Genomic DNA, 13845 nt, shown 5'->3' with positions numbered 1-13845 from the left:
GTGGAGAATTGCCAGGATGCATGAGGTGCCGTGGGCCTCATCAAAGCAGACAGGCTTGCGGTCTGTCTTCCCTGGTGTTCAGTGTCCCCCTGTTCGCATGATGTCTGTGGCTTCAAGTAGGGTTGAGTCGCCCTGCAGGCAGCAGGAGGGCACTTAGGACGAGGCTGTGAAGCGTTTGAGCGTTTCCTCAGTGGTCTGGGCCGTGAAACCTGCCAGTTGGAAGCTTGCCGATACGTGGCCGGGAAGGTGGCCTAATTTCCGCTGTCAGGTCCCAACCTGTGTCATGGTTGCTGAAGCCCAACACTTCCCGTTGTGGGCATTCCCACGGGGTCACGGAAAGTGATATGGTCTAGTTGGTGAGAAGAGGCACTTGGGCCGAAGTTCGTTAGCCCCTTGAGTAGTGCCGGGCTGCATCTTGCCTGTAGGCAACTGCAGGTCGGAGGCAGGCCCCCCATGGGAGGTTCCCTTGCTTCTGGGAGCGCTGGGAGTGACCCCAAGGGCACATCAGATGTGCTTGTAGGTGGCAGGGTCTCCAGGTCCACGTAGATGGGACACCCACGGCCGGGAGGCAGGTCTCGTCCAGTCTTTGTGCTTTGGTCAGAAGGCGTGGCTGTGGGAGAGCGGGAGTCTGTGACCCATTTCAGCAGCCCCTGGGGGTTAAATTTCGCATGCGGCCTCTTGAAGCTGACAGGGGTCTTTCTCCTTTCAGTTGGGGGTCCAACCAGGGTGCTGTGTATAAACTATGGCATTTACTGTTGGAGGTGTCTGCAGAGGGCCACAGCGACACCCAGAGACCAAGACGCGTATTCAGCGCCACACACAGGAACCCACAAGCGCATCCTCGTGCGCAGTCACAGTCACACACGCCCACTCACGTGAATACACAGATACAGTGTCTGACACACCGACCAATGTACGTGCCTAACTTCCTCCAGTCATGCTGTGAGACACGCAATCAGTTTTCGGTAATGGATAGTGTTACTTGGAAAGCAGGTTCTGGGCTCACGGCAAGGTAAGTGTTCGCAAGAATCATGTTCTCTGAACCGTGGTGCAATTCAGAAGCCTGCATGATTTCTGTCCCCTTCTCAGGTGCAGCTGCAGGGCAAGGCTGGCCGTCGGCAAAGACAAGAAGACCTTCGCGTTGTCTGATGACTGGATGTCCTAAGGAGAACTGGAAAAAGTGGGGCGGGCGCACATTGCTGAGCGTGGCTCTGGATAACTCAGGACGGTAGGCATTCACCCATACGAAAATGTGCCATTGGATATTAGGTTTTCATCAGATGGGCCCAGTGGCTGCAAGAGTGGATTGATTGTTGGTCTTGCCGAGTGGCCTGAAGACTGTGGATTCCCCAGGCTTTTGGAGTACTTCCGGGTCATGGCTCCTCTGCAGAGCCCCACGGCCTGCCCGTTTGTGTTCTGCAGCGTCCCAGCATGTGCTTGGATCGATGATGACACCCTTGTATGCATTCCTTGGAAAATCTGAACAAAATGAGTGAGAACGCTCTACCGTCTCCTCATCGAAACTGAGGTCCAGCACGTTTCCTCTCTCGGGGGTATGGGACAGTTAGGAGTGAGGGCCGACGTCCCCTGCTGACAGGCATGCAAACACCACTAAGGGCTCCAGCATTGGAGGGACTCCTGTGTGAGGGTCGACCGTGTCTGCCCATAAGCTGGGTCATCTATGAATCCCCGGTCCCTGCTAAAAGACCGCTGAGCGAATACAAGAGGGCAGGCTCTCCTGCTAGTCTTCAGAGTCGGAGCGTGTGCTGGTGGAGGCCCAGTGAGCTTGCAGCTTGGAGAGGTGTGTTTTGGGCAGGATCACGCTTTGTGCATGCCGCTTCGGAGGTTGATTCTGGAAGCCAAAATGAGCAAGCTTCCCTGGTTGGAGCCTGGAGCCTCAGGCCAGGCCTGTGGCCCTCTCTGATGTTGTGTGTGGTGTGGTGAGGTTCCTGAGTGCCCGGTGGGGCTGGAGCAGTGAGCGGGGGTGGGCTGGAGTTGAGCGATGGCAGAAGGGGGCCGATGGACTAGGCCTCGGGGCTGCCCCTTTCAGCTCCTCTGCTGAAGCTGCCGGCACACTGTTGGTGCTAAGTGGATCATCGTGGAGTGGGCTGAGGATCGAGTGCAGCATTTAAGCCTGTGTGGTGGCTGGGGGCCTGGAGAGAAAGTTAAGGTATCATGAGGACACGTCCTATGTAATGTCGTGGGATGGGCTGTCATCATTGTGTTGCAGGCGCTGGCCTCAGCTTCCCGAGGATGTGTCTTGTTCGTGAAGGGCTGGCATCAGCTGCCTATGGAGGGTATGGCTTTGGCAGTTCATGAGGTTGTAGTGAGGTAGGTAACCTGTGTAGAGTTGCGATCCCATTTCCGGAGGAGTGACTCCACACGGGTGTCTTGCGGGACGTAGAGAAGATGGACATGCTGAGGCATCTGTGCCGGCCTCCTTGGGGGTAGGTGAGTTACGTGAACAAGCCCTTTGGTCGTTTTGTTCCTTCTTTTGGGAATGTGCAAAGCGATAGTGTTTCTCCAGGAGGGCATGACGCGGCCGGCCCATGTGGCATGCAGGCCGTTCGAAGAGCCAGAGCTTTATCCGGAGCAGTCCATTGGCCGGGAAGAGATGGGGACACTGTTGCCCTGCCAGGTGCCCTGCCGTGGCCAACCACCTTTCCCTTTCAGGCTTCCAAGTCCCCTCGCATGGCAGAGGTCTTCCATTGAAAGTCTGTCTGTGGTCCTCGGGGACAGTGCCTTTGATCACTGTGAGTTCCTCGGTAGTGTCGCTGTGGCAGTGGAGAATTGCCAGGATGCATGAGGTGCCGTGGGCCTCATCAAAGCAGACAGGCTTGCGGTCTGTCTTCCCTGGTGTTCAGTGTCCCCCTGTTCGCATGATGTCTGTGGCTTCAAGTAGGGTTGAGTCGCTCTGCAGGCAGCAGGAGGGCACTTAGGACGAGGCTGTGAAGCGTTTGAGCGTTTCCTCAGTGGTCTGGGCCGTGAAACCTGCCAGTTGGAAGCTTGCCGATACGTGGCCGGGAAGGTGGCCTAATTTCCGCTGTCAGGTCCCAACCTGTGTCATGGTTGCTGAAGCCCAACACTTCCCGTTGTGGGCATTCCCACGGGGTCACGGAAAGTGATATGGTCTAGTTGGTGAGAAGAGGCACTTGGGCCGAAGTTCGTTAGCCCCTTGAGTAGTGCCGGGCTGCATCTTGCCTGTAGGCAACTGCAGGTCGGAGGCAGGCCCCCCATGGGAGGTTCCCTTGCTTCTGGGAGCGCTGGGAGTGACCCCAAGGGCACATCAGATGTGCTTGTAGGTGGCAGGGTCTCCAGGTCCACGTAGATGGGACACCCACGGCCGGGAGGCAGGTCTCGTCCAGTCTTTGTGCTTTGGTCAGAAGGCGTGGCTGTGGGAGAGCGGGAGTCTGTGACCCATTTCAGCAGCCCCTGGGGGTTAAATTTCGCATGCGGCCTCTTGAAGCTGACAGGGGTCTTTCTCCTTTCAGTTGGGGGTCCAACCAGGGTGCTGTGTATAAACTATGGCATTTACTGTTGGAGGTGTCTGCAGAGGGCCACAGCGACACCCAGAGACCAAGACGCGTATTCAGCGCCACACACAGGAACCCACAAGCTCATCCTCGTGCGCAGTCACAGTCACACACGCCCACTCACGTGAATACACAGATACAGTGTCTGACACACCGACCAATGTACGTGCCTAACTTCCTCCAGTCATGCTGTGAGACACGCAATCAGTTTTCGGTAATGGATAGTGTTACTTGGAAAGCAGGTTCTGGGCTCACGGCAAGGTAAGTGTTCGCAAGAATCATGTTCTCTGAACCGTGGTGCAATTCAGAAGCCTGCATGATTTCTGTCCCCTTCTCAGGTGCAGCTGCAGGGCAAGGCTGGCCGTCGGCAAAGACAAGAAGACCTTCGCGTTGTCTGATGACTGGATGTCCTAAGGAGAACTGGAAAAAGTGGGGCGGGCGCACATTGCTGAGCGTGGCTCTGGATAACTCAGGACGGTAGGCATTCACCCATACGAAAATGTGCCATTGGATATTAGGTTTTCATCAGATGGGCCCAGTGGCTGCAAGAGTGGATTGATTGTTGGTCTTGCCGAGTGGCCTGAAGACTGTGGATTCCCCAGGCTTTTGGAGTACTTCCGGGTCATGGCTCCTCTGCAGAGCCCCACGGCCTGCCCGTTTGTGTTCTGCAGCGTCCCAGCATGTGCTTGGATCGATGATGACACCCTTGTATGCATTCCTTGGAAAATCTGAACAAAATGAGTGAGAACGCTCTACCGTCTCCTCATCGAAACTGAGGTCCAGCACGTTTCCTCTCTCGGGGGTATGGGACAGTTAGGAGTGAGGGCCGACGTCCCCTGCTGACAGGCATGCAAACACCACTAAGGGCTCCAGCATTGGAGGGACTCCTGTGTGAGGGTCGACCGTGTCTGCCCATAAGCTGGGTCATCTATGAATCCCCGGTCCCTGCTAAAAGACCGCTGAGGGAATACAAGAGGGCAGGCTCTCCTGCTAGTCTTCAGAGTCGGAGCGTGTGCTGGTGGAGGCCCAGTGAGCTTGCAGCTTGGAGAGGTGTGTTTTGGGCAGGATCACGCTTTGTGCATGCCGCTTCGGAGGTTGATTCTGGAAGCCAAAATGAGCAAGCTTCCCTGGTTGGAGCCTGGAGCCTCAGGCCAGGCCTGTGGCCCTCTCTGATGTTGTGTGTGGTGTGGTGAGGTTCCTGAGTGCCCGGTGGGGCTGGAGCAGTGAGCGGGGGTGGGCTGGAGTTGAGCGATGGCAGAAGGGGGCCGATGGACTAGGCCTCGGGGCTGCCCCTTTCAGCTCCTCTGCTGAAGCTGCCGGCACACTGTTGGTGCTAAGTGGATCATCGTGGAGTGGGCTGAGGATCGAGTGCAGCATTTAAGCCTGTGTGGTGGCTGGGGGCCTGGAGAGAAAGTTAAGGTATCATGAGGACACGTCCTATGTAATGTCGTGGGATGGGCTGTCATCATTGTGTTGCAGGCGCTGGCCTCAGCTTCCCGAGGATGTGTCTTGTTCGTGAAGGGCTGGCATCAGCTGCCTATGGAGGGGATGGCTTTGGCAGTTCATGAGGTTGTAGTGAGGTAGGTAACCTGTGTAGAGTTGCGATCCCATTTCCGGAGGAGTGACTCCACACGGGTGTCTTGTGGGACGTAGAGAAGATGGACATGCTGAGGCATCTGTGCCGGCCTCCTTGGGGGTAAGTGAGTTATGTGAACAAGCCCTTTGGTCGTTTTGTTCCTTCTTTTGGGAATGTGCAAAGCGATAGTGTTTCTCCAGGAGGGCATGACGCGGCCGGCCCATGTGGCATGCAGGCCGTTCGAAGAGCCAGAGCTTTATCCGGAGCAGTCCATTGGCCGGGAAGAGATGGGGACACTGTTGCCCTGCCAGGTGCCCTGCCGTGGCCAACCACCTTTCCCTTTCAGGCTTCCAAGTCCCCTCGCATGGCAGAGGTCTTCCATTGAAAGTCTGTCTGTGGTCCTCGGGGACAGTGCCTTTGATCACTGTGAGTTAGTCGGTAGTGTCGCTGTGGCAGTGGAGAATTGCCAGGATGCATGAGGTGCCGTGGGCCTCATCAAAGCAGACAGGCTTGCGGTCTGTCTTCCCTGGTGTTCAGTGTCCCCCTGTTCGCATGATGTCTGTGGCTTCAAGTAGGGTTGAGTCGCCATGCAGGCAGCAGGAGGGCACTTAGGACGAGGCTGTGAAGCGTTTGAGCGTTTCCTCAGTGGTCTGGGCCGTGAAACCTGCCAGTTGGAAGCTTGCCGATACGTGGCCGGGAAGGTGGCCTAATTTCCGCTGTCAGGTCCCAACCTGTGTCATGGTTGCTGAAGCCCAACACTTCCCGTTGTGGGCATTCCCACGGGGTCACGGAAAGTGATATGGTCTAGTTGGTGAGAAGAGGCACTTGGGCCGAAGTTCGTTAGCCCCTTGAGTAGTGCCGGGCTGCATCTTGCCTGTAGGCAACTGCAGGTCGGAGGCAGGCCCCCCATGGGAGGTTCCCTTGCTTCTGGGAGTGCTGGGAGTGACCCCAAGGGCACATCAGATGTGCTTGTAGGTGGCAGGGTCTCCAGGTCCACGTAGATGTGACACCCACGGCCGGGAGGCAGGTCTCCTCCAGTCTTTGTGCTTTGGTCAGAAGGCGTGGCTGTGGGAGAGCGGGAGTCTGTGACCTATTTCAGCAGCCCCTGGGGGTTAAACTTCGCATGCGGCCTCTTGAAGCTGACAGGGGTCTTTCTCCTTTCAGTTCGGGGTCCAACCAGGGTGCTGTGTATAAACTATGGCATTTACTGTTGGAGGTGTCTGCAGAGGGCCACAGCGACACCCAGAGACCAAGACGCGTATTCAGCGCCACACACAGGAACCCACAAGCTCATCCTCGTGCGCAGTCACAGTCACACACGCCCACTCACGTGAATACACAGATACAGTGTCTGACACACCGACCAATGTACGTGCCTAACTTCCTCCAGTCATGCTGTGAGACACGCAATCAGTTTTCGGTAATGGATAGTGTTACTTGGAAAGCAGGTTCTGGGCTCACGGCAAGGTAAGTGTTCGCAAGAATCATGTTCTCTGAACCGTGGTGCAATTCAGAAGCCTGCATGATTTCTGTCCCCTTCTCAGGTGCAGCTGCAGGGCAAGGCTGGCCGTCGGCAAAGACAAGAAGACCTTCGCGTTGTCTGATGACTGGATGTCCTAAGGAGAACTGGAAAAAGTGGGGCGGGCGCACATTGCTGAGCGTGGCTCTGGATAACTCAGGACGGTAGGCATTCACCCATACGAAAATGTGCCATTGGATATTAGGTTTTCATCAGATGGGCCCAGTGGCTGCAAGAGTGGATTGATTGTTGGTCTTGCCGAGTGGCCTGAAGACTGTGGATTCCCCAGGCTTTTGGAGTACTTCCGGGTCATGGCTCCTCTGCAGAGCCCCACGGCCTGCCCGTTTGTGTTCTGCAGCGTCCCAGCATGTGCTTGGATCGATGATGACACCCTTGTATGCATTCCTTGGAAAATCTGAACAAAATGAGTGAGAATGCTCTACCGTCTCCTCATCGAAACTGAGGTCCAGCACGTTTCCTCTCTCGGGGGTATGGGACAGTTAGGAGTGAGGGCCGACGTCCCCTGCTGACAGGCATGCAAACACCACTAAGGGCTCCAGCATTGGAGGGACTCCTGTGTGAGGGTCGACCGTGTCTGCCCATAAGCTGGGTCATCTATGAATCCCCGGTCCCTGCTAAAAGACCGCTGAGGGAATACAAGAGGGCAGGCTCTCCTGCTAGTCTTCAGAGTCGGAGCGTGTGCTGGTGGAGGCCCAGTGAGCTTGCAGCTTGGAGAGGTGTGTTTTGGGCAGGATCACGCTTTGTGCATGCCGCTTCGGAGGTTGATTCTGGAAGCCAAAATGAGCAAGCTTCCCTGGTTGGAGCCTGGAGCCTCAGGCCAGGCCTGTGGCCCTCTCTGATGTTGTGTGTGGTGTGGTGAGGTTCCTGAGTGCCCGGTGGGGCTGGAGCAGTGAGCGGGGGTGGGCTGGAGTTGAGCGATGGCAGAAGGGGGCCGATGGACTAGGCCTCGGGGCTGCCCCTTTCAGCTCCTCTGCTGAAGCTGCCGGCACACTGTTGGTGCTAAGTGGATCATCGTGGAGTGGGCTGAGGATCGAGTGCAGCATTTAAGCCTGTGTGGTGGCTGGGGGCCTGGAGAGAAAGTTAAGGTATCATGAGGACACGTCCTATGTAATGTCGTGGGATGGGCTGTCATCATTGTGTTGCAGGCGCTGGCCTCAGCTTCCCGAGGATGTGTCTTGTTCGTGAAGGGCTGGCATCAGCTGCCTATGGAGGGGATGGCTTTGGCAGTTCATGAGGTTGTAGTGAGGTAGGTAACCTGTGTAGAGTTGCGATCCCATTTCCGGAGGAGTGACTCCACACGGGTGTCTTGCGGGACGTAGAGAAGATGGACATGCTGAGGCATCTGTGCCGGCCTCCTTGGGGGTAGGTGAGTTACGTGAACAAGCCCTTTGGTCGTTTTGTTCCTTCTTTTGGGAATGTGCAAAGCGATAGTGTTTCTCCAGGAGGGCATGACGCGGCCGGCCCATGTGGCATGCAGGCCGTTCGAAGAGCCAGAGCTTTATCCGGAGCAGTCCATTGGCCGGGAAGAGATGGGGACACTGTTGCCCTGCCAGGTGCCCTGCCGTGGCCAACCACCTTTCCCTTTCAGGCTTCCAAGTCCCCTCGCATGGCAGAGGTCTTCCATTGAAAGTCTGTCTGTGGTCCTCGGGGACAGTGCCTTTGATCACTGTGAGTTCCTCGGTAGTGTCGCTGTGGCAGTGGAGAATTGCCAGGATGCATGCGGTGCCGTGGGCTTCATCAAAGCAGACAGGCTTGCGGTCTGTCTTCCCTGGTGTTCAGTGTCCCCCTGTTCGCATGATGTCTGTGGCTTCAAGTAGGGTTGACTCGCCCTGCAGGCAGCAGGAGGGCACTTAGGAGGAGGCTGTGAAGCGTTTCAGCATTTTCTCAGTGGTCTGGGCCACGAAACCTGCCAGTCGGAAGCTTGCCGATACGTGGCCGGGAAGGTGGCCTAATTTCCGCTGTCAGGTCCCAACCTGTGTCATGGTTGCTGAAGCCCAACACTTCCCGTTGTGGGCATTCCCACGGGGTCACGGAAAGTGATATGGTCTAGTTGGTGAGAAGAGGCAGTTGGGCCGAAGTTCGTTAGCCCCTTGAGTAGTGCCGGGCTGCATCTTGCCTGTAGGCAACTGCAGGTCGGAGGCAGGCCCCCCATGGGAGGTTCCCTTGCTTCTGGGAGCGCTGGGAGTGACCCCAAGGGCACATCAGATGTGCTTGTAGGTGGCAGGGTCTCCAGGTCCACGTAGATGTGACACCCACGGCCGGGAGGCAGGTCTCGTCCAGTCTTTGTGCTTTGGTCAGAAGGCGTGGCTGTGGGAGAGCGGGAGTCTGTGACCCATTTCAGCAGCCCCTGGGGGTTAAACTTCGCATGCGGCCTCTTGAAGCTGACAGGGGTCTTTCTCCTTTCAGTTGGGGGTCCAACCAGGGTGCTGTGTATAAACTATGGCATTTACTGTTGGAGGTGTCTGCAGAGGGCCACAGCGACACCCAGAGACCAAGACGCGTATTCAGCGCCACACACAGGAACCCACAAGCGCATCCTCGTGCGCAGTCACAGTCACACACGCCCACTCACGTGAATACACAGATACAGTGTCTGACACACCGACCAATGTACGTGCCTAACTTCCTCCAGTCATGCTGTGAGACACGCAATCAGTTTTCGGTAATGGATAGTGTTACTTGGAAAGCAGGTTCTGGGCTCACGGCAAGGTAAGTGTTCGCAAGAATCATGTTCTCTGAACCGTGGTGCAATTCAGAAGCCTGCATGATTTCTGTCCCCTTCTCAGGTGCAGCTGCAGGGCAAGGCTGGCCGTCGGCAAAGACAAGAAGACCTTCGCGTTGTCTGATGACTGGATGTCCTAAGGAGAACTGGAAAAAGTGGGGCGGGCGCACATTGCTGAGCGTGGCTCTGGATAACTCAGGACGGTAGGCATTCACCCATACGAAAATGTGCCATTGGATATTAGGTTTTCATCAGATGGGCCCAGTGGCTGCAAGAGTGGATTGATTGTTGGTCTTGCCGAGTGGCCTGAAGACTGTGGATTCCCCAGGCTTTTGGAGTACTTCCGGGTCATGGCTCCTCTGCAGAGCCCCACGGCCTGCCCGTTTGTGTTCTGCAGCGTCCCAGCATGTGCTTGGATCGATGATGACACCCTTGTATGCATTCCTTGGAAAATCTGAACAAAATGAGTGAGAATGCTCTACCGTCTCCTCATCGAAACTGAGGTCCAGCACGTTTCCTCTCTCGGGGGTATGGGACAGTTAGGAGTGAGGGCCGACGTCCCCTGCTGACAGGCATGCAAACACCACTAAGGGCTCCAGCATTGGAGGGACTCCTGTGTGAGGGTCGACCGTGTCTGCCCATAAGCTGGGTCATCTATGAATCCCCGGTCCCTGCTAAAAGACCGCTGAGGGAATACAAGAGGGCAGGCTCTCCTGCTAGTCTTCAGAGTCGGAGCGTGTGCTGGTGGAGGCCCAGTGAGCTTGCAGCTTGGAGAGGTGTGTTTTGGGCAGGATCACGCTTTGTGCATGCCGCTTCGGAGGTTGATTCTGGAAGCCAAAATGAGCAAGCTTCCCTGGTTGGAGCCTGGAGCCTCAGGCCAGGCCTGTGGCCCTCTCTGATGTTGTGTGTGGTGTGGTGAGGTTCCTGAGTGCCCGGTGGGGCTGGAGCAGTGAGCGGGGGTGGGCTGGAGTTGAGCGATGGCAGAAGGGGGCCGATGGACTAGGCCTCGGGGCTGCCCCTTTCAGCTCCTCTGCTGAAGCTGCCGGCACACTGTTGGTGCTAAGTGGATCATCGTGGAGTGGGCTGAGGATCGAGTGCAGCATTTAAGCCTGTGTGGTGGCTGGGGGCCTGGAGAGAAAGTTAAGGTATCATGAGGACACGTCCTATGTAATGTCGTGGGATGGGCTGTCATCATTGTGTTGCAGGCGCTGGCCTCAGCTTCCCGAGGATGTGTCTTGTTCGTGAAGGGCTGGCATCAGCTGCCTATGGAGGGGATGGCTTTGGCAGTTCATGAGGTTGTAGTGAGGTAGGTAACCTGTGTAGAGTTGCGATCCCATTTCCGGAGGAGTGACTCCACACGGGTGTCTTGCGGGACGTAGAGAAGATGGACATGCTGAGGCATCTGTGCCGGCCTCCTTGGGGGTAGGTGAGTTACGTGAACAAGCCCTTTGGCCGTTTTGTTCCTTCTTTTGGGAATGTGCAAAGCGATAGTGTTTCTCCAGGAGGGCATGACGCGGCCGGCCCATGTGGCATGCAGGCCGTTCGAAGAGCCAGAGCTTTATCCGGAGCAGTCCATTGGCCGGGAAGAGATGGGGACACTGTTGCCCTGCCAGGTGCCCTGCCGTGGCCAACCACCTTTCCCTTTCAGGCTTCCAAGTCCCCTCGCATGGCAGAGGTCTTCCATTGAAAGTCTGTCTGTGGTCCTCGGGGACAGTGCCTTTGATCACTGTGAGTTCCTCGGTAGTGTCGCTGTGGCAGTGGAGAATTGCCAGGATGCATGCGGTGCCGTGGGCCTCATCAAAGCAGACAGGCTTGCGGTCTGTCTTCCCTGGTGTTCAGTGTCCCCGTGTTCGCATGATGTCTGTGGCTTCAAGTAGGGTTGAGTCGCCCTGCAGGCAGCAGGAGGGCACTTAGGACGAGGCTGTGAAGCGTTTGAGCGTTTCCTCAGTGGTCTGGGCCGCGAAACCTGCCAGTTGGAAGCTTGCCGATACGTGGCCGTGAAGGTGGCCTAATTTCCGCTGTCAGGTCCCAACCTGTGTCATGGTTGCTGAAGCCCAACACTTCCCGTTGTGGGCATTCCCACGGGGTCACGGAAAGTGATATGGTCTAGTTGGTGAGAAGAGGCACTTGGGCCGAAGTTCGTTAGCCCCTTGAGTAGTGCCGGGCTGCATCTTGCCTGTAGGCAACTGCAGGTCGGAGTCAGCCCCCCCATGGGAGGTTCCCTTGCTTCTGGGAGCGCTGGGAGTGACCCCAAGGGCACATCAGATGTGCTTGTAGGTGGCAGGGTCTCCAGGTCCACGTAGATGTGACACCCACGGCCGGGAGGCAGGTCTCGTCCAGTCTTTGTGCTTTGGTCAGAAGGCGTGGCTGTGGGAGAGCGGGAGTCTGTGACCTATTTCAGCATCCCCTGGGGGTTAAACTTCGCATGCGGCCTCTTGAAGCTGACAGGGGTCTTTCTCCTTTTCCTCTCAGTTGGGGGTCCAACCAGGGTGCTGTGTATAAACTATGGCGTTTACTGTTGGAGGTGTCTGCAGAGGGCCACAGCGACACCCAGAGACCAAGACGCGTATTCAGCGCCACGCACAGGAACCCACAAGCGCATCCTCGTGCGCAGTCACAGTCACACACGCCCACTCACGTGAATACACAGATACAGTGTCTGACACACCGACCAATGTACGTGCCTAACTTCCTCCAGTCATGCTGTGAGACACGCAATCAGTTTTCGGTAATGGATAGTGGTACTTGGAAAGCAGGTTCTGGGCTCACGGCAAGGTAAGTGTTCGCAAGAATCATGTTCTCTGAACCGTGGTGCAATTCAGAAGCCTGCATGATTTCTGTCCACTTCTCAGGTGCAGCTGCAGGGCAAGGCTGGCCGTCGGCAAAGACAAGAAGACCTTCGCGTTGTCTGATGACTGGATGTCCTAAGGAGAACTGGAAAAAGTGGGGCGGGCGCACATTGCTGAGCGTGGCTCTGGATAACTCAGGACGGTAGGCATTCACCCATATGAAAATGTGCCATTGGATATTAGGCTTTCATCAGATGGGCCCAGTGGCTGCAAGAGTGGATTGATTGTTGGTCTTGCCGAGTGGCCTGAAGACTGTGGATTCCCCAGGCTTTTGGAGTACTTCCGGGTCATGGCTCCTCTGCAGAGCCCCACGGCCTGCCCGTTTGTGTTCTGCAGCGTCCCAGCATGTGCTTGGATCGATGATGACACCCTTGTATGCATTCCTTGGAAAATCTGAACAAAATGAATGAGAACGCTCTACCGTCTCCTCATCGAAACTGAGGTCCAGCACGTTTCCTCTCTCGGGGGTATGGGACAGTTAGGAGTGAGGGCCGACGTCCCCTGCTGACAGGCATGCAAACACCACTAAGGGCTCCAGCATTGGAGGGACTCCTGTGTGAGGGTCGACCGTGTCTGCCCATAAGCTGGGTCATCTATGAATCCCCGGTCCCTGCTAAAAGACCGCTGAGGGAATACAAGAGGGCAGGCTCTCCTGCTAGTCTTCAGAGTCGGAGCGTGTGCTGGTGGAGGCCCAGTGAGCTTGCAGCTTGGAGAGGTGTGTTTTGGGCAGGATCACGCTTTGTGCATGCCGCTTCGGAGGTTGATTCTGGAAGCCAAAATGAGCAAGCTTCCCTGGTTGGAGCCTGGAGCCTCAGGCCAGGCCTGTGGCCCTCTCTGATGTTGTGTGTGGTGTGGTGAGGTTCCTGAGTGCCCGGTGGGGCTGGAGCAGTGAGCGGCGGTGTGCTGGAGTTGAGCGATGGCAGAAGGGGGCCGATGGACTAGGCCTCGGGGCTGCCCCTTTCAGCTCCTCTGCTGAAGCTGCCGGCACACTGTTGGTGCTAAGTGGATCATCGTGGAGTGGGCTGAGGATCGAGTGCAGCATTTAAGCCTGTGTGGTGGCTGGGGGCCTGGAGAGAAAGTTAAGGTATCATGAGGACACGTCCTATGTAATGTCGTGGGATGGGCTGTCATCATTGTGTTGCAGGCGCTGGCCTCAGCTTCCCGAGGATGTGTCTTGTTCGTGAAGGGCTGGCATCAGCTGCCTATGGAGGGGATGGCTTTGGCAGTTCATGAGATTGTAGTGAGGTAGGTAACCTGGGTAGAGTTGCGATCCCATTTCCGGAGGAGTGACTCCACACGGGTGTCTTGCGGGACGTAGAGAAGATGGACATGCTGAGGCATCTGTGCCGGCCTCCTTGGGGGTAAGTGAGTTATGTGAACAAGCCCTTTGGTCGTTTTGTTCCTTCTTTTGGGAATGTGCAAAGCGATAGTGTTTCTCCAGGAGGGCATGACGCGGCCGGCCCATGTGGCATGCAGGCCGTTCGAAGAGCCAGAGCTTTATCCGGAGCAGTCCATTGGCCGGGAAGAGATGGGGACACTGTTGCCCTGCCAGGTGCCCTGCCGTGGCCAACCACCTTTCCCTTTCAGGCTTCCAAGTCCCCTCGCATGGCAGAGGTCTTCCATTG

General features: G+C 56.5%; 5 non-coding genes across 5 annotated transcripts; all 5 read left to right on the top strand.

Moving 5' to 3' along the window:
• Positions 1–1439: 1439 nt before the first annotated feature.
• On the top strand, positions 1440–1532 carry LOC133086264 (small nucleolar RNA SNORD116). Its single transcript, XR_009700024.1, has one exon. It is a non-coding gene; the product is annotated as a small nucleolar RNA SNORD116 (small nucleolar RNA).
• A 2689-nt stretch (positions 1533–4221) lies between these two features.
• On the top strand, positions 4222–4314 carry LOC133086263 (small nucleolar RNA SNORD116). The gene has a single exon (XR_009700023.1). It is a non-coding gene; the product is annotated as a small nucleolar RNA SNORD116 (small nucleolar RNA).
• Positions 4315–7003: 2689 nt separating this feature from the next.
• Positions 7004–7096, top strand: LOC133086467 (small nucleolar RNA SNORD116). The gene has a single exon (XR_009700222.1). It is a non-coding gene; the product is annotated as a small nucleolar RNA SNORD116 (small nucleolar RNA).
• A 2689-nt stretch (positions 7097–9785) lies between these two features.
• On the top strand, positions 9786–9878 carry LOC133086466 (small nucleolar RNA SNORD116). Its single transcript, XR_009700221.1, has one exon. It is a non-coding gene; the product is annotated as a small nucleolar RNA SNORD116 (small nucleolar RNA).
• Positions 9879–12573: 2695 nt separating this feature from the next.
• LOC133086485 (small nucleolar RNA SNORD116) lies at positions 12574–12666 on the top strand. The gene has a single exon (XR_009700240.1). It is a non-coding gene; the product is annotated as a small nucleolar RNA SNORD116 (small nucleolar RNA).
• Positions 12667–13845: the final 1179 nt, after the last annotated feature.

This window comes from Eubalaena glacialis, chromosome 2, assembly GCF_028564815.1.
Source record: "Eubalaena glacialis isolate mEubGla1 chromosome 2, mEubGla1.1.hap2.+ XY, whole genome shotgun sequence".
Lineage (NCBI taxonomy): Eukaryota > Metazoa > Chordata > Mammalia > Artiodactyla > Balaenidae > Eubalaena > Eubalaena glacialis.
Note: the sequence above shows the minus strand (reverse complement) of the source record. Positions and strands in the feature narration are given on the sequence as shown.